Genomic DNA, 24,620 nt, shown 5'->3' on the forward strand with positions numbered 1-24,620 from the left:
AAGCAGTACCAGCAATAATAATGGGCCTTTATTGCAAAGATAGCTTGAAGAAGGGTCTCGACCCAAAACGTCACCCGTTCCTTCTCTCCAGAGATGCTGCCTGACCCGCTGAATTATTCCAGCATTTTGCGTCTACCTTCGATTTAAACCAGCATCTGCAGTTAATGGCATGTTGGCCTTCATAACACGAGGAGTTGAGTATCGGAGCAAAGAGGTCCTTCTGCAGTTGTACAGGGCCCTAGTGAGACCACACCTGGTGTATTGTGTGCAGATTTGGTCTCCAAATCTGAGGAAGGACATTCTTGCTATTGAGGGAGTGCAGCGTAAATTCATGAGGTTAATTCCCGGGTTGGCGGATCTGTCACATGTTGAAAGAATGGAGCGACTGAGTTTGTACACTTTCGAATTTAGAAGGATGAGAGGGAATCTTATTGAAACATAAGATTATTAAGGGATTGGTCACGCTAGATGCAGGAATCATGATCCCGATTTTGGGGGAAGTCCAGAACCAGGGGGCACAGTTTAAGAATAAGGGGTTGGCCATTTCGAATGGAGATGAAATACTTTTTCACACAGATAGTTGTGGATCTATGGAATTGTCTGCCTCAGAGGGCGGTGGTGGCCAATTCTCTGGATGCTTTCAAGCGCGAGTTAGATAGATAGACCTCTTAAAGATGGGATGTGGGGAGAAGGCAGGAACGGGGTACTGATTGTGGATGAACAGCCATGATCACAGTGAATGGCGGCGCTGGCTCGAAGGGCCGAATGGCCTACTCCTGCACCTATTGTCTATTGTCCAGCATTTTGTGTCTGTCCACTTATTGTACAAACCAGCCCTCTCAGTATGTGTGCCCCACCACTGTTGCACTCACTCCTGACGGGGGATGAAAACCACTCGAACTGCAACACTTCATCAATGCTGACAACCAATGTCTCAGCAGTTTCGGACTGAGGGACAGTTAAGGTTAGCCCAGGGTTACCGACGCTGCGAATCGTTAGAGCCGTCTGCAGGGATTAGTGCTTCCCCCGACAATGCTTAAAAACCCAGGAGACACAACAAATAGAACAGTACAGCACAGGAACAGGCCCTTCGGCCTAGAATGTCCGTGCCGAACATGAAGCCAAGGTAAAGTAACCTTTTCTGGCCTTGCATGATCCATATCCTTCCATTCCCTGCTTATCCATGTACCTATCCAAAAGTCTATTAAACACTGCTAACGGATCTGCCTCCACCATCGCCCCAGGCAGCGCATTACACACCCCCAGCGTAAATAAAACTCAAACCCGCACATTTCCTTCAAACTTTGCCCCTCTCACCTGTGTTTAGTTTAGGTGCACGGAGAGGCTACATAGAACGAGCTGCCGGAGGAGGTAGTTGAGGCAATTGAGGACTATCGCAACGTTCAAGAAATATTTAGACAGGTATCTGGATAGGACAGATTTGGAGGGATATGGGCCAAATGCAGGCAGGTGGGACTTGTGTAGATGAGACATGTTGGTCGGTGTGGGCAGGTTGGGCCTGTTTCCACACTGTATGACTCCACGTTGATAAAAGACTAATCATATCTATTCAGCGGGTGCAGTAGCATCTATGGGGCGAAGGAAATAGGCAACGTTTCGGGCCGAAACGTTGCCTATTTCCTTCGCTCCATAGATGCTATTGCACCCGCTGAGTTTCTCTTGCATTTTTGTGTACTTCAATTTTCCAGCATCTGCAGTTCCTTCTTAAACAATCATATCTATTCGACAAGTCGGGATTAAAGTCACTTTAGTAGAGAGATACAGCGCGGAAACAGGCCCTTCGGCCCACAGTCCACACCGACCAGTGATCCCCGCACACTAACACTATCGTACACACACAAGGGACAATTTTATATGTACACCAAGCCAATTAGCCTACAAACCCGTGCGGCTTTGGAGCGTGGAAGGAAACCAAAGACCTCGGAGAAAACCCACGTGGTCACGGGGAGAACGTACAGATTCCGTACAGACAGCACCCGCAGTCGGGATGGAACAGAACTTCAGATATTGGGGTTCCACTACATCCATAGATTCATATCACTGATTCAGGTCAAGTCAAAGAGCCCATTAGTGCGCCTCTCATTACACACTGTTGACATTTAGTTTTATCCCCCCAAGTATTTCTCCTTGATTAAAACAAAATGCGACGTGTTAAAACTTCTGCTCTCGGCATGCCTCCCAAAATATACTGGACACAGCATTTAAGTTTGCATGCATGTACAGTACTTTGACAACAAACCATTAAGGAGCCTTTGATATTCAAATTCTTGACTCATTCTCGCTTAAGGGCAAGCAAGACACAAATTTTCCAGCAATTTCCTCCCCAGGTATTCCACTCCAATGCCAGCCGTTTAAGAAGCATTAAGATGTTTAGGAAACATTTAGACGTTTAGACAGGGTGGCACGGTGGCGCAGCGGTAGAGTTGCTGTCTTACAGCGGCAGAGACACGGGTTCGATCCTGACTACGGGTGCTGTCTGTTCAAGTTCAAGTTACATTTACTGTCACATGGACCAATTGGTACAGTGAGATTTGGGTTGGCATACAGCCATACGAATAAAAAGAACACAACACACGATAGAATTTAACACGAACATCCCCACAACGTTTCCCACTGTGAGGAAAGGCAATAAAGTTCAGTCATCTCTCTCATTGTACGGGGTTTGTACGTTCTCCCCGTGACCTGCGTGAGTTTTCTCAGAGAATTTTAGTTCCCTCCCACACTCCAAAGACTTACAGGTTTGTAGGTTAATTGGCTTGGTGTAAATGTAAATTGTCCCGAGTGTACAGTAGTGCTAGTGTGCGGGGATCGCTGGTCGGTGCGGACTCGGTGGGCCAAAGGACTTATCTCCGCGCTGTGTCTCTCTACTAAACTAAAAAGTAAATGGATAGGACAGGTGTAGAGGGATATGGGCCAAACGCAGGCAGTTGCGACTAGTGTAGATGGGACATGTTGGTCAGTGTGGGCATGTTGAGCCGAAGGGCCAAGGTGCACAGTAGAGAGCATGCTGACTGGTTGCATCGTGGCTTGGTTCGGCAACTTGAGTGCCCAGGAGCTGAAAAGACTACAAAAAGTTGTAAACACTGCCCAGTCCATCATCGGCTGTGACCTCCCTACCATCGAGGGGATCAATCCCAGTCACTGCCTCAAAAAGGCCGCCAACATTATCAAGGACCCTGGCCGCTCACTCACCTCCCCGCTGCCTTCAGGCAGGTACAGGAGCATGAAATCTGCAACATCCAGGTTCAGGAATAGCTGCTTCCCCACAGCCATCAGGCTGTTAAACTCAACTCAAACACAACTATCGGTATATGGACACACTGATCTGTTCTGTATTTATTTATGCCTACTATGTTCTGTTGTGTTGAAGCAAAGCAAGCATGTTAATAATATTATAGATTTCCAGCATCTGCAGGGTTTCATTTGGATTTTTCAGGCGAATAATCTTTCTGCATTGATAATTATCTCCTTTCACCCAGAGAGGTGTGAATTTGTGGAATTCTCTGCCACAGTGGAGGCCAATTCATTGGATGAATTTAAAAGAGAGTTAGATAAGGCAAGGCAACTTTATTTATATAGCACATTTCATACACGAGGCAGACTCAAAGTGCTTCACATAAAACACATGTCATACAATAAAATGAAATAATAAAATGAAATCAAATAGAAGAATTAAAAGAAAAGAAAAGCAACATTAAAAATGCATTATAAAAAGTGCAAAAGTTAAAAGTGCAATGTAGTTAAGATTTAGCTGAAAGCTAAAGTAAACATAAAAGTTTTCAGTCTTGTTTTAAAAGTGGTCAAAGTTGAGGCAAGTCTTAAATCTTCAGGAAGTTTATTCCAGCTATTTGTTGATAGAGCTCTCGGGGATAGTGGAATCAAGGGATATAGGGAGAAGGCAGGCACAGGTTACTGATTATGGATGATCAGCCATGATCACAATGAATGATTACCCCGAAGGGCCGAATGGCCTCCTCCTGCACCTATTTTCTATGTTTCTTTTTTTTTTTAATGTTTTCAATCTTCTGGCCAACGCCCACCACAGAATGCCAGATTACAGATGACACAACATTCATACTTGGTTTGAGCAAAGTAATTTGTTGTCGAGACAAGTTCTCCGGTTATCCAACTTTCTCACCCGCTCCCTGTGTACTAGCAGCAATTGGCAGAGGGCCAATTAATCTACAAACCCGCACGTCTTTGGGACGTGGGAGGGAACCAGAGCGCCCGGAGGAAACCCACACAGGCCACGCAGAGATCGTACAAACTCTGTACGGACAGCACCCGTAGTCAGGATCTAACCCGGGTCTCCGGTGCTGTGAGGCAGCAACTCGACCGCTGCATCACCGTGCCGCATCTTACTACTGGAATGGGATTGATCGGAGTGCCAGTGTTGGCCAGAAGGACTGAATAGTCTTCTCCGACGTCATGGGGAATATCCACTGTTCCTCTCTCCACTGCTGTCGACCACGGTCTCCGATTCACACGGAGGTCATGAAAGGTGCTCAGAAATGCAGATCTTGGCATTTGATTAGCATATTGAATATCATATTCATTCACTGAAGTCCAGAGTTCAGTTGGTGAGTTATTGGGTGTAGGGATTGCTATAGTGGGTAGAACAGTGCAGGTGGAGGAGAATGGAGTGTCTCGTAAATAAAAGCATTGTTTTGTAACGAGTACTAGGGTAGTCCGGGGAATTGTAGATCGCTGGGGCCAGTTTTGTGGAGAAATAGGTGTCTGTAAACCTGATTAATAAACATGCGTATTATGGAGTCATACAGTGTGGAAACAGGCCCTTCGGCCCAACCTGCCCAACATGTCCCACCTACACTAGCCCCACCTGCCTGTGTTTGTCCCCAATATCCCTCTAAACCGATCCTGTCCACAAACCTATCCAAACGCTTCTTAAACGTTGCAATGGCCCTTGCTGTTGCAATAGTAACGTGGCCAAAAAAACACAAAACAAATCAGTTTAAATTTATAGCCTGGAAACAGGCCCTTCGGCCCATCGAGTCCACACCGCCCGTTGATCACCCATTCACACCAGTCCTATGTTATCCCATTTTCTCATCCACTCCACACACACCAGGGGCAATTATCAGAGGGCCAATTAACCTACAAACCCGCACGTCTTTGGGATGTGGGAGGAAACCAGAGCACCTGGAGGAAACCCACGTGATCATGGGGAGAACATGCAAAACACACACACACACACACAGACAGCACCCGAGGTGAGGATTGAACCCGGGTGTCTAGCGCTGTGAGGCAGCAGCTCTACCAGCTGTGCCGTTGCGCTGAATGACATTCAATTTTAGCAGTTTCTGATAGACCATGTCCTCACAAAGAACACACTGCTGGTATCTGTAAAAAGTGCCTGAAAATAGCTGCGGTAAATACGTCATGTTAAACCCTTTGACAGTGTATACAGCATCTCCCAATCAATTCATCAGTGAATGATCCAAAACACACCCCATCTACTAAAGAAATATAGTGGAAAACCTCCCAAAACAGTTGGTGCCCAAGTGATATGATGACTCTGGTTATGACATACAGACTATTATTAAACTCTGAATGGAAGACAAACAATTTTAGTGAGTAACAACCAGTGGTAGAAATTGGGAGGAGGGACGGGAAATAAAATTATTTTCCCCATCTTAATTGAATTATACACACGTAACTGCAATTATATGTGGAATTCATGGCCACAGGAGGCTGTAGAGTCCAATGGATATTGGATTGGAAGTCGATATTTTTAAGGCAGGTACTTGATCTGAGGTTATAGGGAGAAGGCAGGAGAATGGGGTTAAGAGGGAGAGATAGATCAGCCATGATTGAATGGCGGAGAAGACTTGATGGGCCGAATGGCCTAATTGTTCTCCTATCACTTATGAATCGTAGTGATTTGAATAACATATTACAATGGCTTAAACACCTGGCATTGACATTGTGGCAGAGAGGGCCTGATAATGGTCTGTATCTTTCTATATTCCATGTTTAGGTTAGTTTGGAGATACAGCGTGGAAACAGGCCCTTCAGCCCACGTTGACGGTTCCTGCAACTCTCACAGCCCCGAGAATGTTGATGGCCAGGGGAGTCCTCCTAAACCTCCTGCCCCCCCCCAAGATAAATTCCTCAGCGTTCCTCAGTGGCATAGCAGTGGAGTTGCTACCTCACGGTACCAGGGACATGGGTTCAACCCTGACTACGGGTGCAGTCTGTACGGACTTTGTACGTTCCCCCAGAGGGTTTTCCCCGGGTGCTTCGGTTTCCTCCCACACACCAAAGATGTTTGTAGATTAATTGGCTAATGTTAAATTGTAAATTGCCCCTAATGTGTAGGATGGTGCTAGAGTATGTGGAGTGTTGGTCGGTGTAGGTTCTAAATTGCCTCTTGTGTCAGAAGTGGATGAGAAAGTGGGATGACATAGAATTAGTGCGAACGGCTGATCAATGGCGGACCCGACCCGCGATCCCGTACACCAACACTATCCTACACACACCAGGGCCAATTTACACTTATACCCAAGCCAATTAACCTACAAACCTGTACACCTTTGGAGTGCGGGAGGAAACGGAAGATCTCGGACAAAACCCGCGCAGGTCACGGGGAGAACGTACAGACTCCGCACAAACAGCACCTAAGGTCAGGATGGAACCCGGGTCTCTGACGCTGTGAGGCAGCAACTCTACTGCTGGGCCACCGAGCTGGCCATTAGTTGTGCCTTATCCACGCGCTTATGCTTCTTCGCTGTGCTGCCATTTTCTACATAACAACTTCAAAATGTACTGGCAGCCTTAGAGAAAGGCCCAAACCCAAAAACCCTGTCTGTCCACCTCCCTCCACAGATGCTGCCTGGCCCGCTGAGTTCCTCCAGCAGCTTGTTTGTTTAACTTCAGGCGTGTTCCCTGGCAGTAAAGTTCATACATCCCAAAGAGATACGTACATATTTTAAAAATGTGGAATAAAATTATATGTGGCACAGTGACACAGCGGGTAGAGCTGCCACCTCACAGCGCCGGAGACCCGGGTTCGATCCTGACCTCGGGTGCTGTCTGTGAGTGGAATTCACACGTTCTCCCTGTGACCACAGGGGTTTCCTCCGGGTGCCCTGGTTTTTCGCGAGTCCAAAAGTCGCGCGGGTTTGTGTGTTAATTGGCCCTCTGTAAAATGCCCCTGGATGAGAATGCGGGATAACATGGAACTGGTGTGAATGGGATAATCAGCGTGGACTCGGTGGGCCGAAGGGCCCGTTTCCACTCTGTATTTCCAAAACTAACCAAAACAAACATTTGGAAGCCTGGATGGAAAAGCCTGGGGGAATAATCGTCTCAAAGTAAGATTTCAGACGTTTACCAGACTGTAAGCCTCCCTAACTCAAGCGGCCTGGTTACATGATCAACGTTCAGATCTCCTAATGTTCTGCCAGAACTCCACTTTCAATGCTGTCCAAAAGTACATTCCCAGACATCGAGGGTACGCAGTCTATGGAACACACACTGAATTCCTCGCCGAACTGCACTCCTTTGAGGTGAACAGCTTTGGGCCTTGCCAAGGTGAAGAAAAGCTTGTTGTGCTTCAGTGGGGGGGGGGGGGGGGGGTTAGAAAAACACAACTGCAGTCACAAACACAAACAAAGCGCTGGAGTAACTCGTGTAAGAAAGTACTGCAGATGCTGGTTAAAATCCAAGGTAGACACAAAATGCTGGAGTAACACAGCGGGTGAGGCAGCATCTCTGGAGAGAAGGAACGGGTGATGTTTAGAGGCCAAATGGAGTTATCCTCACAAATGCAATTAATCAAAACTTAAAGGCACACTGTAGCGAGTCCGAACTTCGTGATCGAACGGTTACTTTATTAGCAAGATAAGTTTAATATACATGTGCGTTTGGGACTAACATATTGAGTCATTGCTGCTGCTGTTGGCTTGAGCTCAGCTGCCTGTTGACCAACAATCTCTAGGTAAGATCTGCTGATGTAGCAGGACACCCCTCTTGACACCTGACGTCACGTGGCAGTCCTCGTAACTACTGACGAGGGTTCGACAGTAAGTGGTCTGAGCACCAGGTTACGCCACAGGACCCCCTCCCCCGAATCGGAGGTAGGAAAACGAGCAGGCCGTCGAAACGCGGCAGCCAAAACTCGTAAACCCACAGGTATAGAGGGATAGAGCGCGCTCGCCGTCTACCGGAAGGTGCGCAATCATGGTCGACGACGGCTCCTGCAACGGGTCGCGGGCCCCGCGGGCGTGAGTCGGGACCACGGGGCCCGCGTGCGCAGTCAATCAGTGAGAGGATTGCAAATGGGTCCTGCCTTTGTGATGGTCACCAACACAACTTCATCCCAATGTGAACCATTCTACATAGAGCTTCTCCAGTTTGGTCAATCGGTAAAAACGCAAGCCAAAACGTGGTGCGGATTTTTTTAAAGCCGAACGGCGGGTGGCATCAAACGGGAGGAAATTCAAACTGAGAGTGTGGCCGGATGTGGTTCTGAGCAGAGATTGTGCGGCACGGTGGCGCAGCGGTAAAGTTCCTGCCTTACAGCGCCAGAGATCCTGATTCGACCCAGACTTCGGGCGCTGTCTGTAGGGACGCTCTCCCCGTGACCTGCGTGGGTTCTCGCCAAGATCTTCGGTTTCCTCCCGCACTCTAAAGGCGCGCAGGCGTGTAGGTTCATTGGCTTCGGTAAAATTGTAAATTGTCCCTAGTGTGTGTAGGATAGCGCTAGTCTGGTCGGTGTAGACTCGGTGAACGAAGGGCCTTTTTCCGCGCCGTATATCTCTAAACTAAACTGAAAAAATTGTTGAGCAACACCTACCATTGGGTAGTCACACACAGCAGCAACAGCCTCTGGCAAGCCTTTCCTAAAGGAAACTCGACCAGGATACGGGAAGTCACGTAGGAGGTTGACAAACGCTTTCAAATGAGGTAATTACTGACAGATGCAGGAACCATTGGCAGATAGAGAGGACTGCTAAACGAACATTGTGTATTGCAGGTACAAAATGAATGGACTGTATGTCCATTGTGTGTAAGAAAGAACTGCAGATGCTGGGTTAAATCGAAGGTAGACACAAAATGCTGGAGTAACTCAGCGGGTGAGGCAGCATCTGTGGAGAGAAGGAATGGGCCAACTAAAAACCTCTTGAATGCCACTATCGTATCTACCTCCACCACCCATTCCAAGCACCCACCACCCTCTGTGTAAAAAAAAAAAAAACCTCCCACAGATCTCCTTTAAACTTTCCCCCCCCCCCCTATCACAGTAAGGCTTTGCTTCCTCATGTTTATGACATTTCCACCCAGGGGGAAAAAAGGCGATAGGAGCAGAACTCGGCCATTCGGCCCATCAAGTCCACTCTGCCATTCAATCATGGCTGATTAAATCGACACTCCCTCCTAACCCCATTCTCCTGCCTTCCTCCCCATAAGCCCCGACACCAGGTTTCGGACTGTGCAAGAAAGAACTGCAGGCGCCGGATAAAATCGAAGGTAGACGCAAAATGCTGGAGTAACTCAGCGGGTGAGGCAGCATCTCTGGAGAGAAGGGTTAACGTCACCCACTCCTTCTCTCCAGAGATGCTGCCTCGCCCGCTGAGTTCCTCCAGCATTCTGTGTCTAGCAGGTTCTGAATGTCGACCATATCCACGCTTCGCCTACTTTTGTAGAGTTCTATCGTGTCTCCCCTTGACATCTAGCGTTCGAGAGACAAAAAGACCCCCATCCTACTTACGTTCAGGCGTACGGCTACTGCTGTCCACAGATTGTCAGCTTCGTTCCGTCAAAGTCTAGACCAGTTCAGCCGCTGGAATGGCTAGGCAACGATTTCCAAACTCCAGACCTGATTTCAACACCAGCGCGGGCGGCCCCTCTCTCTCCCTCCCCCTGCAGCTTACAAATCCCGAAAGAAAATAAGAATGAAAACCCGGTCCATTTCCTTCTCTGCGCGTTCTTGGGTGTAGCCCATCTGCTCCAGATGTTTTTTATTCTTATTTGAAAAAAACAAAAAAAAAAACAGATGTTGGGCTCCTCGAGTTTCGCCCTAACACAGCTCCCTCCACTGTAGCGACCAGCTCTGGAAGTCCGACACTAACTCAGCTTATTCCTGCTACTCAGTCTCTCGGCCCGACATCTGGTTCCGTCGGTGTGGGTTGGGGAAGAGGAGGGGGTGGGGAGGGGATTTAAGAAAGATTGCAGAAATAAAGAAAAGACGGCAAGGGTAACGGGAATACAGACTCCAGCTCCAGGTTTCTGGAACGCCGTTCCTTGGAAACCCACACTTAAAACACAAGGGAGTCAGTCCCAGAGTCGAGGCCTGTGGTTAAAGCCTTTCTGTGTGGATAGAGCCTTTGCCACAATTGGCCCGTGTGGATTAGCAGAAAAAGCAGCAAATGCCAGTTAATTAACTGGGTCTGAACTTAAGTTCGGCAAACACATGGGTAAGTGTTGCTGCTGCAATCCACAGTTTGGGAAAAAAAAAGCTTTGCAAACACTTCCTCTCTGAACTGTAAGCGGATTGAAACACTTGGGGACCTCACAGCCATGAACTAATCTCACAGCCAAACTATTAGATTAGTGTGAGAGAGACACACACACACGCACACACACACACACAGACAGACACACACACACACACACACACACACACACACACACCGACACACACACACAGAGACACACACACACACACGCACACACACAGACACACACACACACACACATGCACACACACAGAGACACACACACGCGCACACACACAGACAGAGACACACACGCGCACACACAGAGACACACACACAGACACAGACAGTGACACAGAGACAGACACAGTGACACACAGAGGCACACACACACACAGGCACACACACACACACACACATACACACACACAGACACAGACACCCCCCATTTGGAGGGATATGGGCTGCAGGTAGGTGGGACTAGTGTAGATGGGACATGTTGGTCAGAGAGGGCAAGTTGGGCCAAAGGCCTGTTTCCATGCTGTGTGTCTCTATCTTTCATTCATTTGTTCTATATCTCTCTACATCACCATCTATATCTCTCGTTTCCCTTCCCCTCCGACTCTCAGTCTGAAGAAGGACCTCAAACCTTTCTCTCCAGAGATGCTGCCTGTCCCACTGAGCTACTCCAGCTTTTTGAGTCTACCTTAAACCAGCGTCTGCAGTTCCTTCCTACACAAAAAAAAGAGTCCGATGTGCCCGAGGTCCGGAAATAAAGTGGCCAAGAGGGGGCCAGGAAGCAAGCATTTCTTTTTAAGAACAGAGACACAACTTGGTTCAGAGAGACCCTTTGCGGGAGGAAAGCGTCCATCTTTGGCCAGTCCATATGCAACTCCAGTAACTACATCAGCTTGGGTGACTCTGAAATGCCCTTTGGAGTTGGTCACTTGGCAGCACCCATCTACGGATAGGGCAGGTTTAGAGGGGATATGGGGCAAACATAGTGTAGATGGGGCATCTTGGTTGTCATGGGCAGCTAGGACCACAGGGCCTGTTTCCATGCTGCCTGACTCCACAACCACCCCTTGTGTCCCATTCTCAGCTACTCAGATTGGGTCAACTCTACCGACAATGAAGAAAAAAAACATTCATTTCCAAGGCCAGCTGCCCGAGTTGGGAAGAAAAAGCTACTCCCATCCCTGCTCTCTCCTCTTCACATTAGACTTTGGTGATACAGCGCGGAAACTGACCCTTCGGCCCACCGAGTCCCCCCTCCCCCCCCCCACTGTACAGTAGAACTATCCTACACACTAGGGGCAATTTGAGATTTTTTTCGCCTCAGCCAATTAACCTACAAACCTGCTTGTAGTCAGGATCGAGGCTGGGTCTCCGGTGTTGCGAGACTGCAACTCTGCCGCTGCGCCACCGTGCCGCCGTCTCCAACCTAGTTCCACACCGTGGGCTCCAAATGACTTTACACCGCACGCTGCCAGGATCACGAGGGTCACAAACAGCCATCTTATCGCGAGCGGAGAGAGATTTAGGGAGCTTTCAAGGGCCAGATTGACGCACGGTGAGAATAGAGTACGGAAACACAAACGACTCAATCATTCGCAAAAATAGGTCACCGCGATTTGCAACGACTGCACAGAAATAAGTCACTCGAGACTTGGTTAAAGCCGTGTAATCCAGTCGCCGATTGGACCCTGGGTTGGTTAATCAGATTTAAATGTCTACTTCAGTAATCTCTTCACAATGCGACAAGAAAGCGTGGCTATCTGGAAGATCAACAAGGTAGACGTGACCATCTCTGGCACAGGGTTATCCAAAGGGCAGCCGTGGCAAGATGCTTCAGCATGTAAGCTGCACCATGCACCTGCAGTATCATCATGCAATGCGGTCAGCTGCATGGTGTAATGGCACATCCACACGCAACTGGGCAAGACAGAGAGTCGACCATCACCGTAGAGTCGTGGAGTTACACAGAAACGCAGGCCCCTTTGGCCCAACTTGCCCCCCCACACGATCAACATCAGTTCAGCATCTCTGGAGAACATGGATAGATGACGTTTCGGATCAGGGACCCTTCTTCAGTCAGGCCCGAAGCAGCGCCTATCCATGTTTTAGTTTAGTTTAAGATGGACACAAAGTGCTGAAGTAACTCAGTGGGGCAGGCAGCATCTGTGGAGAAAAGGAAGGGGTGACGTTTCGGGTCGAGACCCTTCTTCAGACTGATGTCAGGGGAGTGGGTGGGACAGAGATAGAATGTAGTCAGAGACAGTAAGACTGGTGGGAGAACTGTGAAGGGGGAGGGGATGGAGAGAGTGGGTAGGAAGGGTTACTTGAAGTTAGAGAAGTCAATGTTCATAGCGCTGGGGTTTAAGTTACCCAAGCAAAATATAAGGTGCTGTTCCGATCCTATATATAAATTTAGTTTAGTTTCGAGATACAGTGAGAAAACATGCCCTTCGGCCCACCGAGTTAGTGCCGACCAGCGATCACCTCACACTAACTCGATTCTACACGCTAGGAACAATTTACAATTCTTGCCTAAACCACTTAACGCACAAAACCTGCACGTCTTTGAAGTGTGGGAGGAAACCTGAGCACCCGGAGAAAACCCACGTGGTCACTGGGAGAAGGTATAAACTCTGTACAGACAGCACCCATAGTCAGGATCAAATCCGGGTCTCTGACATCCAAACACTAGGTAATGTGGTCACAAGTGATAGGAGCAGCATTCGGCCCATCAAGTCTACCCCACCATTCAATCATGGCTGATCTATTCTCTTCCTCCCAGCCCCATCCCCCTGCCTTCTCCCCAATATCGGGAAGATTCAAACTGTTTTCAGAGCTCTCTTCACCAATTTCATTCCTTAGGTGCTGGTTGTGTGGAGTTTGCATGTTCCCCCTGTGTCTTTTGCTATTGCCAAAGTAACACACAAAGTGCTGGAGTAACTCAGCAGGTCAGGCAGCATCTCTGGAGAAAGTGCATAGGTGGCGTTTCAGGTCGGGACCTTTCTTCGGTGTGACCCGAAACATCATCCATCCATGTTCTCCAGAGATGATGCCTGACCCGCTGCGTTACTCTAGCGCTTTGTGTCTGTTTTTGTTAAACCAGCATCTGTGGTTTAGTTTAGTTTAGTTGGAAACGAGCCCTTCGGCCCACCAAGTCCGCGCCAACCAGCGATCGCTTGTACATGAGCACTATCTTACCCTCTAGGGACAATTTACCGAAGCCAATTAACCAACAAGCCTGCACGTCTTTGGAATGTGGGAGGAAACTGAAGGGCCTGTTTCCACATTGCATCTCTAAACTAAACTAAACTAATCACACCAGGCAGGGCAGGGGGTAGCACAGCTATTCAATGGCTTGGCATTCAATAAATATGGATGGACAAACAGTTGGGGTGCATGGCCAAATTAATCGATACTCCCAGTTAATCACTGCACCAGACAATCCGACTGTAAAGAGTCTCAGACGCTCAAAACACAGGCTAATCCAACATAAAGCAGCTGCCCATCTAATCCCAACCCATGTCACGCAGTGGCTCGTTTAGTAATCAGTGTGAGTCACGTACTTATGTTATTAGCGCGTGCCGCCTGCCCCAAATACTCCTCCCCGCCTCTCCCCCAACGAGGAGACTGTAGCCTAAACTCCTGCTGCCACGGGCAATGGGCAAAGACAGTTTCACCAAGTACCGCCTGCATTCCCACCTCGCCTCTCCCCTCCCCCACCCTAGTCGTCCCGCCAGCTCCACTGTTTGCAGCCTTCTACCCCGTTGTTCCCACCTCTTCCACAGCCCACAATGGACCACTGTGGGCTCCACCTTTCCATGGTCATCAGTGTTGGCGCGTACCTCTAGGCTCCATCTCCCCCCTGCACCCTCGGTCTGAAGAAGGGTCTCGGCCCGAAACGTCACCCCATTCCTTTTCTCCAGAGATGCTGCCTGACCCGATGAGTTACTCCAGCTTTATCATAAGACCATAAGTGATGGGAGCAGAATTAGGCCATTTGACCTATCGAGTCTACTCCGCCATTAAGACATGGCTGGTCTATCTAACACCCGTATGTGTCTGCCTTCGGTTAATACCAGCATTTGCGGTTCCCCTACACATTTCCCAGAGGTGTTGCTTGACTTGCAGTCAAATCCATATCCCTCCATATCCATGCGCCTATCCTGAAACCTCCTAAATGCCACTATTGCATCTGCGCGTTGCTGGTACCCATCTACACTGACGGGAGTGATAACTAGCAGGGCAGCAAGTGCAAGACCCGAAACATCACCCATTCCTTCTCTCCAGAGTTGCTGCCTGTCCCGCTCAGTTACTCCAGCACTTTGTGTCTTGTCTTCGGTGTAAAGCAGCACCTGCAGTTCCTTCCTCCACTGTTCATTTTCAGGCCACCTCTCATTGAGAATTGTTGCATTTAATGAGCGGGTCTAGCATTTAGAGGCAGAAGGCTTCACCTTGCAGAGGGCAGGCGACACTGCTGGACTCATGCATTCTCAGTTATAGTGTGCTGGATCCCAAAAAAACTAAAATTAAACGGCCTCACAGCACCAGAGACACCAGTTCGATCCTGACTACGGGTGCTGTTTGTGCGCGGAGTTTGTACGTACTTCCCACGACCGCATAACTTCCTCCGGTTTCCTCCCACACTCCAAAGACGTGCACGGGTGATCGCTGGCTGGTGCGGACTCGGTGGGCCGAAGGGCCTGGTTCCATGCTATATCTCTAAAGGTCAGGATCTCCAAGGCCAGGATTGAACGTAGGCTCCGGCAGCCTGCTTTGGCTCAGTTCAGTTCGTTTGGAGATACAGAGCGGAAACAGGCCCTTCAGCCCACCGAGTCCGCGCCGACCAGCGATCCCCGCACACTAACACTCCTTCATCCCAGCCGATGGGGCCTACAATGTGTGTGACATCCGTGTCTGCAACTATTTCCAATAATATGTACGCAGTATTCCAAGACCTACGGGAAATAAATCTGGGTGCAAGGGCCAGGTGCAAGGGCCAGCGGATGGCCAGCTTGGCCAGGCCGCCATTGTGCGAGCACCACCCTGCATCCTCTTGATCCGAGTGGGATTTCAGAGACGGGGTTGGGATGTGGGATGTCAGCGTTCCAAGGCCTCTGTCTGTGATCCAAGTCGGACGCTCGGAACAGCAGCAGCAGGCTCTTTTTAACACGATGCGTCTTGCCGTGTATTAGTCATGCCGTGGCAGCCGATTACCAGCACGCTCTTTGTAACAACACTTCAAATAAATCAGGCCTTTGCAAGGGCTCAGACAAGTTAACAGCCAAAGGTCTCGGGGGTGGGCCTCAGTCCAAAGCCAGGCTTTTACAACTCAAAAGTGCAACCCATCTACAGGGCCACGACTGTGCGTCATGTCCCAGAGTCTCCTTCAAGTGTTGCAAATGCAATTAGTGCGTAAAGCATCAATCAGTACACCGGCCTGCAGCAACAGCCAACCGCAGATGCTGCAGGTTAACACACAGAGTGCTGGAGTCACTCAGCGAGTCAGGCAGCATCTCCGGACAATATGGATAAGTGACGTTTCAGGTCAAGACCCTTTGGGGACAGCACAGTGGTGCAACGGTAGTGTTCCCAGTTTGATCCTGACTACGGGTGCTGTCTGTACGGAGTTTGTACATCCTCCAAGTGACTGCGTGGGTTTTCTCCGCGTGCTCCAGTTTCCTCCCGCACTTCAAAGATGTACAGGTTTGTAGGTTAATTGGCCTCGGTCAAGATTGTAAATTGTATTAACTGTGTGTGGGATAACGCTCATGCACAGGGTGATCATTGGTCGGCGCGGACTCAGTGGGCCGAAGGGCCTGTTTCCGCGCTGTATCTCTAAAGTCCAAAGTAAATTCTACAGAAGATGGTCAGACTCCGAGCCAGCCCATGGAGCAGATGCCAGCCACATTTGTCACCACGCAACTGGGGCTTCGACTGTTTAGTTTAGAGGCACAGCATGGAAACAGGCCCTTCGGCCGACCAAGTCCATGCCGACCAGCTGAGTGCAGTTCAGCGAGGAATTCAGTGTGCAGTCCATAGACTGCGTACCCTCGATGTCTGGGAATGTACTTTTGGACAGCATTGAAAGTGGAGTTCTGGCAGAACATTAGCAGAACTGAATGTTGATCATGTAATCAGGCCACTTGAGTTAGGGCGGCTTACAGTCTGGTAAATGTCTGAAATCTTACTTTAAGACGATTAATCCCCCAGGCTTCTCCACTCCAGGCTTCCAAACGTTTGTTTTTATTTAGTTTTGCAAATACAGCGTGGAAACAGGCCCTTCAGCCCACCGAATCCCGTTCACACCAGTTCCATGTTTTCCCGCTTTCTCATCCACTCCCTGCACACTAGGGGCATTTTGCAGAGGACCAATTGACACACAAACCTGCATTTCTTCGGGATGTGGGAGGAAACCAGGGCATCCGGAGAAAACCCACGCGGTCACGTGGAGAACGTGCAAACTCCACATGCAAAGACAGCGGCCGAAGTCAGGATAGAACTTGCCAAGCTTTGTCGTGCCCTCGCCTCCCTTGCAGCCTTGTCCTCCCTCCCCCCCCCACCCCCTTCTACTATCAGTTTGAGGAAGGGCCTCGACCAAAATCATTGTTTGTCCCGCTGAGTTACACCAGCACGCAGTTTTGTTTTGCAGACCAGTTCTGGTGCAAACCAGGATCTGCAGTTCCTAGTGTCTGCTGTGCTGCATTATACGCGATGCAGGCCGTAAAAGCATACTCATAACTTCATTAGTTCATAAGTTCCAAGAGAATTAGGCCATTCGGCCCATCAGGTCTCCTCCACCATTCAATCATGCCTGACCTATCTTTCCCCCCTCACCCCATTCTCCTGCCTTCTCCCCATAACCCCTGACACTCGTACTAATAAAGTATCTAGCAATCACCACCTTAAAAATACCTACTGTCCTCCACAGCTGTCAGTGGCAATGAATTCCACAGATTCACCACCCTGTGACAAAATAAATTCCTACTCATCTCCTTTCTAGAGGTACGTCCTTTTACTCTGAGGCTGTGGCCACTGGTCCTAGACTCTCCCACAAGTGGAAGCATCTCATACTCATTCCTATGTCCACTGCGACTGACAGGGGAACATACTTGACTTCACTGCATCTTCCTCAAACAGTTTGAGTCATCAAAACTAACATTCCTTTCCGATTACACTCCCCATCACTAATATTAACTCCCTGTTCCAAAGCAATGATCAAACCACTTGGGACAGTGCACAGATTCAGAGAAGTGATGCGCTATCTTCACAGTTAGTCATGTGCGGTCAGCAGTTTGACCCCAATGGTCTCAACCCCCCATCCTTACTCATCAATGGGACTCTGTCCTGATGCAGGGTTTCGACACTAAATGTGCTCTCTCTCTCTCACTGTCTCCCCCTCCCACAAATACTGCTCGACTCCCCGAGTTCCACCCGCTGAGTTCATCAAACCCTCTTCAATCACAGCACTAATCCCGTGGCTGACAAACGCTAGCTAATAAAGCTGTTGAGAGTTAGAGTCATACAGCGTGGAAATAGGTCCTTCAGCCCAACTTGCCCACGCCGACCAACATGTCCCATCTACAGAAGCACACACACCAACGCGTACACAGGCACACACACACACGGTCCCAGGGCCAGGGTGGACAGACACGCGGGCGGGCAGACACACGCACACATGCCGTAAGGGCCCAGGACAATACAATTGTAGAAACAATAGTTGCGTTTAAGCGGCTTTTAGATAGGAACGTGCAAGTACAGAAATGGAGGAGGTGCAGGTGGAGGAGATGAGATTAATGTGGCAAGATGTTCGGCACTGTAATTGTGAGCTGAAGAGCCCGTTCATGTGCTGTACTGTACTCTGTTTGCTCTACGCCACACACAGGCTCACATCAATAACATCCATAGTGAAGTGTGCACCTATCTGTAATAGTGGATTTGATGGGACGTCCTGCCTGCCTGGGCGGGTGGGTGGGTGGGTGGCAGCAACACTGATGGGGGACTGGGGGACAGGGGGCAGGGTGCATCAGTCTCTGTCACTCGAGTTGGGAACACTCACGATGTGCAGCCAGAAGATGGTTGGTTTCATTTCACTGCACATCTCGTATGTGTATGTGACAAATAAACTTGACTTGACTTGACCCACTCCAGAAACACCAACACCGAGACTTAGGCCAAAATCCACGGCATTCCCGAGACCAATCTAAAGGGCGGAGAAGATCCCTGGGATCCTCGCCATTCTCTACCGCCCGATCGAACAGTACCAGCATGGATAAACCTGCCCACTGTGCACAGTGGCACAACGGGTAGAGTTGCTGCCTCACAGCGCCAGAGACCCGGCTTCTCTGATTGCGGGTGCTGTCTGTACAGTTTGAACATTTTCCTCGTGACCTGCGTGGGTTTTCTCCGGGTGCTCCGGTTTCCTCCCACACTCCAAAGATGCACAGATTTGCAGGTTAATTGGCTTGGTATAAATGTAAATTGTCCCAAGGGTGTTAGTGTGCAGAGATCGCTGGTCGGCGCGGACTCGGTGAGCTGAAGTTTCTACGCTGTATCTCTAAAGTCTAAAGGCTGCCCGCCCGTTCTAATAATCATTGCTCTTCAAAGCTCTCGTGCCGAATGACGTAGAGGTTACGAAGGCACTGCTACATCAATGCAATTCAGTTCAGGTTATAAATAGGGCATGGAAACAGGCCCTTTGGCCCATCGAGTCCACGCTGACCAGCAATCACCTGTTCACACCGGTTCCACTGTCACGTCCACTCCCTACACACTAGGGGCAATTTACAGAGACCAAATTAACCTACAAACCCGCACGGACTTTGGGATATGGGAGGAAACCAGAGCACCTGGAGAAAGCCCAAACGGTCAGAGGGGGAACATACAAACTCTGTATAGACAGCACCCGTGGTCAGGATCGAACCCGGGTCTCTGACGCTGTAAGGCAGCAACTCTACCGCTGCACCACCGTGCCCCCCCCCCACCCCACAGCTGGATAGATGTTTGAGTCTGTCTACGTATCACGATTATGAAGACCAACACACTCACGATAAAGCAGAGTTAAACATACGTGTGAATGTGCGCAGGGACCGTACGCACAGGGGCTGGCATTCTCGCGTCTCTCTCCAGGCACCTCCAGGGGTTTTGCCGTTTCACTTACATGTACGGGAGCTGCTGCGCCGCATAGCAAACGTGAGCCGCTCTTCAAACCGAGGGACTGGCGGAATCCAAAGCGCCCTGAAGGCAAAAGTGAGAGAATGTTACAAGTTGCTTCTTATCAAAATAGACTCCGCATGCCGGACTAAAAATAGTGCGACTGGGATGAGGAATTTGTGGGGGTGGGGGCAGGAGAGGCGTTCACGGCCAGGGATGAGCAGCCTGGAGGGTGTAATCGGGGTCATGCAACAAGTGCATCGTGTATTTGACCAGTAGTGCAGTGCAGTTCCCTGCATTCAACCCCGGACAAGTTGGGCAGCACTAGCGGTAGAGTTGCTGCCTTACATAGTTGTTGCCAGAGACCTGGTCTAAATGGTCTGTGCAGGGAGGAACTTCAGATGCTGGTTTAAACCGACGATAGACACACGAAATGCTGGAGTAACTCAGCTGGGACAGGCAGCATCTCTGGAGTGAAGGAATGGGTGACGTTTCGGGTCGAGACCCTTCTTCGGACTCGGTTCTCTCCCTTCCACCCTCCCATCCACCCAACCAATCTTATTGCAACCGGTTTGTTTCATATTCTAAGGATTTTCACTTGGGAAAACCTTTTGTGGCACGGTGGCGCAGCGGTAGAGTTGCTGCCTGATGGGCAGATTTTTTTAGGCGATTTTTCAGGCTTGTCAAGTTGCCGGCAAAAAACTGGCAACTGGAACGGCGACTATCAGAATGGAACACATACACACATCGCTTCCTTCACCAGCCCGTTATACAGGCGGGGGACAGGGGCAAGCGGGGGAGGGCGCTGTGAGTGAAATTCACACAGTACAAAACCAATGTGATACAGACACACACCGCAATGAACAGGAAGGTTGTCGCTGTAATTAAGACGGAGAAAGCACAGTGTACGGTAAATCCTTTAAAAGAGTGAGGAGAGGGGGGAGAGAGAGGGGGGAAGAAGGGGCCCCTGCAGTCGCCCAAGTGGGACAGGCCCATTACAGCGCCAGAGACCCGGGTTCAATCCTGACCACGGTTTCCTCCCGCACTCCAAAGACGTGCAGGTTTGTAGATTAATCGGCTTCGGTGAAAATTCAAAATTGTCCATAGGATAGTGCTCGTGTGTGGGGAGCACTGGTTGGTGCGGACTCGGTGGGCCGAATGGCCTGTTTCCCTGCTGTACTGTATCTCTAAAACTAACCTAAAAAACTAAAACCAAGGCGTAGATGTTGGTTAATACACAATAGGACACAAAGTGCTGGAATAACTCAGCAGGTCAGGCAACATCTCCGGAGAACGTGGATAGGCCGAGGAAAGGTCTCAATCCAAAACATCTCCTATCCACATTCCCCAGAGATGTTGCCCGATCTGCCGAGTTACTTCAGTATTTGGTACGTGTGTGTGTTTGCCGAACTTGATGTAAAGTTCTCCGGATCCTCCAACCTTTTCTCACCCAACTTTCTTCCACCCCACCACGGCCAGCCTGAAGAAAGGGGCTCGACCCAAAACATCGCCTATCCATGTTCTCCAGAGATGCTGCCTTGGGTTAACAATGGCTAGCAGCCGGAGCTCCAGTAACTCTGGCCAGATGGAGCTTCTTCTCTCCCCACCCCCCCTCCCCCTCTTTCACCACTAAAAGTCCATGAAATAGTTCCACAGTTTGCAACAATGAATTTCGCTTGGGATTACACCGTACCCAGACAACAACCGGCCCATCAGGGAACCACCCTGCCCACAGTCATTTGTTGCCGACCCCGATTTGTCCTGGACATCCCTTGCTTCTAGTTCCTCAGCCCTGCCCCTTCTATCAGCCCGACCCGGAGCCTCACCTATCCATGTTCTCCAGAGATGTTGCCCGACCCGCTGAGTTACCAGCATTTTGGTAATTTTGCAATTTGTGCATTTAATTTGGCATTTTGTGCGTTTGACAAAATTGATGGTTTCTTTGGCGTGTTGCGTTTATTGAGTTATGTTTCCCTCACATGAATTCTGTAAGAGCCAATCTTTTTAATACTGTGTCCCAAGTTTTTCCAGCAGTGGTCTGCGAAAACATTTTTTTTCGGGGAACTTTCCAGTTCTCGAATCGCTAAAAACGTGGAGGTATGCTGTGTCTCAGTTTCACACAAAATACAACAAAAAAAATGGAAACCAGTTACCGAGCAGTCATCGGCAAAGATCCGCGCAGCCTTGCCAACCCTTGCCTGAGTGACTCACTTTGCCAAATGCAATTCCCAAAATTGGAACTTTTGCGTTAATTTGGATGGCAGGTTTCATTTAAAATTAAACGTTGTTTCTTGTTACAAAGAGAAAAGTTTTAATAAACACTGTTGTGTCCCCCTACAAGTTGCAAAGATGTCCCCCTACAAGTTTAGCGTAATGATACAGCATGGAAGTAGGCCCCACAGCCCACGCCGACCAATGATCACCCGTATGTAGACAGAAATGCTGGAGAAACTCAGCGGGTGAGGCAGCATCTGTGGAGACGTCTCGACCTGAAACATCACCTATTCCTTCTCTCCATAGATGCTGCCTCACCCGCTGAGTTTCTCCAGCATTTTTGATTTTTCCAGCATCTGCAGTTCTTTCTTAAACAATGATCGTCCATACACTAGTTCTGGCCTACACACTAGGGGCAATTTACAGAAGCCAATTAACCCAACAAACCTGTACCTCTTTGGGATGTGGGAGGAAACTGAAGCACTCGGAGAAAACCCACACAGGTCACGGGGAGAATGTACAAACTCCATACAGACTAGACAACACCCGTAGTCGGGATCAAACGCTGGTCTCTGGCGCTGTGAGGCAGCAACTCTACCACTGCACCACCGTTTCACTATTTGGACAGCATCAAATCCAGAATAATGCTTTAAAAAGTTAGCATTTTGTGAATCATTCTTCTAAGGTTTTCCCCTTGTTCATGAGCAATTCATGAAAAGGTTTACATGGATACGGGCCTAACTCAGGCTTTGTTAATCTGCTCTCCGGAAACAAAACTCCGAAAATCCAACTTCGCACAAGCAAACCCGATACAAATTGTTGATTCAAACACTAGTAAACTCCAATATGCCAGAAAAATCAGACTTTCAGATAAATGAATACACACAGTGAGCTGCATTGGGATATGTATATTTTATATATTTCAGTGAATGCAAAATGCAATGTTGCTGTCAACGCTCGGAAACATTGCATTGCCCAATTCCGAGTGTATTATGTATATAGTAAATAAAATATTTAGATCTTATTTTTGGCTTCACCAGTGTACATGGGTATGCACAGGAAGGAACTGCAGATGCTGGTTTAAACTGAAGATAGACACAAAAAGCTGAAGTAACTCAGCGGGACAGGCAGCATTCGTGGAGAGAAGGAATGGGTGACGTTTCAGGTCAAGACCCCTCTTCAGACCACATTTGTTTATCTGAAGACAAACACACACCAGACCAAGCAACGGTCTGAAGAGTAGACTACCAAAGCCTGCGTTAGGCCCGTATCCCTGTAAACCTTTTCATGAATGGCCCACAAACAAAGGGAAAACCTTAGAAGAATGATTCACAAAATGCTAACTTTTTAAAACATTATTCTGGATTTGATGCTATCCAAATAGTGGTAGAGTTTCTGCCTCACAGCGGCCGAGACCCGGGTTTGATCCTGACTGCCGGTGCTGCCTGTGTGGAGTTTGCACGTTCTCCCCGTGACGTTTCTCCGGGTGCTCCGGTTTCCTCCCACACTCCAAAGACGTTTGTAGGCCAATTGGCTTGGTATAGATGAAAACTGTCCCTGGTGTGTGCAGGGTTGTATTAGTGTCCAGGGATCGCTGGTCGGTGCCGACTCGGTGGGCCGAAGGGCCTGTTTCCGCGCTGTATCTCTAAACTAAACCAAACCAATCACCCAAACGTTACCAACCACTAAATAATGTACTGGTTTGCAGGAAGTGGGGGGGGAGGGGGGGGGTGTTGAGCAGAAATGGACAGTTATTTATCCACCCCCAGCTTTCACAAGTAACTAGCCTCCAGTACGACTTCTTCATCTCTGCTGGCAACCTCTTCAATCTGTTCCAACCTGTGCCTTTACATTCATGGCACCAGCAGTTAGAGGGTTAAGTTTAGGGTTGAGCAATACTTCAGCGATGCCTAGAAACGGTTTGAAGGACACAGTGTTTTGTTCCACACTCTTCTGCACTTGTCTCCAAGTGTGCTCGACATGTCCTGTCCTGATTGCAATTCCTTGTGTGATATTGGCTGCACTTTCGTTATACATGGGTGTCATGTTGCAGTAACCCCCTCCCCCAGGAGCTTGCTCTGAGCACCACAGACACTATTACGGAAATAAAATATCTACTTATTAAAATTCTTGACCACCCCCCCCCCCCCCCACGTCACTGCTGGCTTCAAGTTGCAATCCAGCTGTGCAGCTAGCTAGCATGCAAGAGGATTATCAGTCAACAGAGGCAAGCTGTGTTCACTGTTCGATCCTGGCCAGGGTCCCGACGGCAGAATTAAGTTACAGAGAGCAAACTGCAGACAGACAGGAGCTGGAAGGAATTAATAAAGGGAGCACCTCCATTCAAGTTAAAACAAGAGACAAAGGTTGTGTGTGGGGAGGAACTGCAGATGCTGGTTTACACCGAAGATAAACACTAAATGCTGGAGTAACGTAGTGGGACAGGCAGCATCTGTGGAGTTGAGAAGTGGACGAGGTTTCAGGTCAAGACCCTTCTTCACATCTTCAGACATGTCACCCATTCCTTCTCCCACAGTAAGCTGGAAGTTTGTCGTTGCTGTCCGAAGGGCTCATTTCATGACTGGCTCGAATTAGAGCCACAGTCACGAAACGGGCCCTTCGGCCCAACCCGTCCATACTGACCAAGATGCCCCATCCAAGCTAGTCCCATTAGCCCGCCTTTTACCCAAACCGCACAAGACCTTTTTATTGTGATTTTAGTGGATACTGCGTGGAAAGTGGATCAGCGGTAGAGTT

General features: G+C 49.1%; 2 protein-coding genes across 4 annotated transcripts in view; one reads left to right on the top strand and one right to left on the bottom strand.

The window, feature by feature from the left end:
• The window catches only part of itpr2 (inositol 1,4,5-trisphosphate receptor, type 2), a 387,486-nt gene that overhangs the window by 325,617 nt on the left and 37,249 nt on the right, over positions 1-24,620 (top strand). The gene's annotated exons all lie outside the window — the stretch shown is intronic.
• The window catches only part of rassf8b (Ras association domain family member 8b), a 72,778-nt gene that overhangs the window by 31,532 nt on the left and 16,626 nt on the right, over positions 1-24,620 (bottom strand). Inside the window, exon 2 of one of the 3 annotated variants that reach the window (XM_055652810.1) lies at positions 19,657-19,733. The gene's annotated coding sequence lies outside the window, so the exon portion shown is untranslated. Of the gene's footprint in view, positions 1-9,754; positions 10,124-19,566; positions 19,734-24,620 lie in introns of those variants that run through there. The other 2 variants (XM_055652811.1, XM_055652812.1) reach the window with 2 other exon arrangements.

The sequence above is a fragment of the Leucoraja erinacea genome, chromosome 22, assembly GCF_028641065.1.
Source record: "Leucoraja erinacea ecotype New England chromosome 22, Leri_hhj_1, whole genome shotgun sequence".
Lineage (NCBI taxonomy): Eukaryota > Metazoa > Chordata > Chondrichthyes > Rajiformes > Rajidae > Leucoraja > Leucoraja erinaceus.